Below are 3,136 nucleotides of genomic sequence, written 5' to 3' on the forward strand. Positions count from 1 at the left end.
AGAGCCCCTCTGGTTCAACGTGTAAGTCAACCAGAGCTTCTCTGGTTTATTTTCATAGAAGATTCTAAGTACAAAACTCCTTTTCTTAAAACTTTAAAACATGATTTTGACACGAAAGCTCTTAACAAATAGATACAAAACCTTTAATCCAATTTAACATATATAGTAAAAACTTGCTCATCCTCCAAATCAATAACCAAAATCCTCTGGCCCAATAATGAGAACCAACCAGAGCTCCTCTGGTTCCTCATGAAAATATACATTTTAAAACAATAAATAAAAGCACTAAGCTTGTTCCTCAAAGATATAAAGCTTATTTTCCAAACTCATAAATCCATAAAAGATTTTTCATAAATAACCAGCATCCTCTGGTTCCATTATGAGGGTCAATCAGAGCTTCTCTGGTCCTTGCAAGGTATAACCAGAGCTCCTATGTTCCCTCAAAACCAATGCTTTTACCCAAAGCATCATTACTCACTTATATTATCTCCAATACCATCACATCATTACCATCATTTCTACTAAAGACAACATCTCTAAATCCTCAAATCACCAAGAAGTGAGAACTCTAATCTGTTGTAACTCTAATAGTTATCATGGTAAGAGTTAGGCGATGCCGATATCGTCCCACCTTATATCCTCCAGATTATCTCCTTTACATGATGTTCCACCCTTATATCCTCCTACTCATTAATATGAAGTAGTTCATCCAAAGACAGACCTCAGTCACATGTCAGAGTGAACCTATTCATAATCCTCAAACCAATATCATGGTTCCAACATAGGTTTATACTCAAAACCTTTTATTCTCAAGATGTTAAGATTAAAAGTTTATGGAACATGAAATATATAAGAGCATTAATAAATACATCTAGTAAAAAAATTATTGACTAATCATAAAACCAAGAAACATGTCATAAATTATAAGAACAATAGATTGATTGTCAAACAATAGTAAAATATTTTATGTAGAAGCAAAAATAGATAACAATACTCAACAAAAACAATTAGAACAAGATAACCAAATAGCAATAAACAAGAGGTTCGAGTTCTCGTAACACCGGTTTCTGATGTGTTGCATCGGTCTCAGATTTTCTTGTAACCAATTTTCCATTGGTTTTGCGGTTCCTGGTTTGTGGACAATTCCAGGCGAAATAGCCTTTTTCGCCACACCTGTAACACCTTGGCTTCTTCTTCCTCTCGTCATGGGTCACCATCTGATTCTATTGAATTTCCAGCGCCTCGATTCTTTTACGGATTTCTTGTATCTTCTTCATGCAGATAAGACTTCGTTTTCTCCTTAGTCTTGATCCTGTTTGATCTCGTCCAGGCCAAGCCCGTTGGCTCTGATACCACTGTTGTGATTTTCGTCCCTCGTTCTTCCTAGTCTTCCCGTACACAATATGGTTCTGTCCTCCTTGACCATTAATCACCATCGCTACTTCTTGATTCCTTAGTGAATCACAGGTTATTCACTTGTGCAATCGACTACCGTCAACAACGGATTTGCACCAACAAAAACTAGGAAACATAGGAAACGAAAGGCTGAAAGTATTGAGATAGTTTTACTAAAGAAATACAAGGATTAAGATTAGATAAGAGATTAGTTTTTACAGAGCATGCACTACATATATATATATATATATGCAGCGAACAGACACCACCGAACCATCATGATGGTTCGGTTATCACACCCCCAACCGCATACAATGTATCTAGACACTTAACTTCTTATATGCAGTTTAATCTTGATAACCGCTGCATCCCATGTAATATTCTGATTATTATTTAAAGTTTATATATATATATATATATATGGGTATGTAGGTATGTGTGTAATATTTAAAAGGCTTAATTTAAAATTTTATTGTAAATTAAGAAAAGGGGAGGTCGGCTGTTTGTTGCCGCCCATCACCTTTCCTCCTTCTTTTTAGTATATATATGATTTTTGAGAAGAAAAGGTATGCACACACATACCCTATTCAGAAGTTTTTCTCTGAAGAATCAAGAGGATTGCACAAAAAGTGGATTTCAAAGGCTTTGATTCTCAATTTCTAAAGGTGAGTGTATTAAGACCTTTGGATATGAATTGCTTATATATAGTTTGATAAGCATTTGGAACTGGTTTTCATGATTTTTGTTACATTTTATGAGTAGTTCTTGTTTAAACCGTTCAAGGGTTGTCCGGATTGAAATCCGGACAATTAAACCGCTTGTGTTTTGACCGGATATCATCTAAACCGGCCAAGAGGTGACCAGATATTCATCTAAACCGCTCAAGTGTTGTGCGGTGTATTGATCGGATTACTTTAAACCGGTCAATGGTTGGACTATGTATTGTCCGGTTTATCTTTAAACCGGTTAACAATGAAAGTGAAGTATTGTTCGGATTTGTAATCCGGACAAAGATGTTAATTTATTTTCAAAGTGTTTTGACCGGATTTGTAATCCGGACAAGATTGACCAGATTTGTAATTCGGACAAGATTGACCGGACTTCAAGTCCGGATAAAAAGAAGGAATGTTTTTGAAATATTTTTGAGATGTAAGACGGTGTAATCGCGAGAGAGAGAGAGAGATGTAATGGCGGTGTAACCGCGAGAGAGATGAAATGGCGGTGTAACCGCGAGAGAGATATAATGACGGTGTAACCGCGAGAGAGAAATATAATGGCGGTGTAACCGCGAGAGGGATGTAATGGCGGTGTAACCGCGAGAGGGTTGTATAGGCGGTGTAACCGCGAGAAACATAAAATGTGCTTATGTTTCAGAACAGGTTTGATTCTAAACTGATTGTTTGGAATGTATAATGTTTGTATGAGATGTATACACTCACTAGACCTTTTTGGTCTAACGCTCAGTTGTTGGACTAACCTGTTTTGCAGGTCAGCGTACTTTGCAAGATAAAGGCAAGGGAAAAGTTTAAACGTTGATAATAGTTTGTTCGTATATGTATTAAAGATACATTTTTGTTAGTCTTTGTTTTGTAATAATAYTGTTTTCAGTATTTATGAGTATTATGATGTCAGTTATATGTATATGAGATGTGAGGGTTGTTACATAGAATATGTGGGTTGTTACAGTTGGTATCAGAGCCTTAGTTTAAGGGATCTGGGTATTTGCGAAATACTTAGACTT

Source organism: Cynara cardunculus, assembly GCF_001531365.2.
Source record: "Cynara cardunculus var. scolymus isolate 2C chromosome LG 14, CcrdV1, whole genome shotgun sequence".
In the NCBI taxonomy this organism is placed as follows: Eukaryota; Viridiplantae; Streptophyta; class Magnoliopsida; order Asterales; family Asteraceae; genus Cynara; species Cynara cardunculus.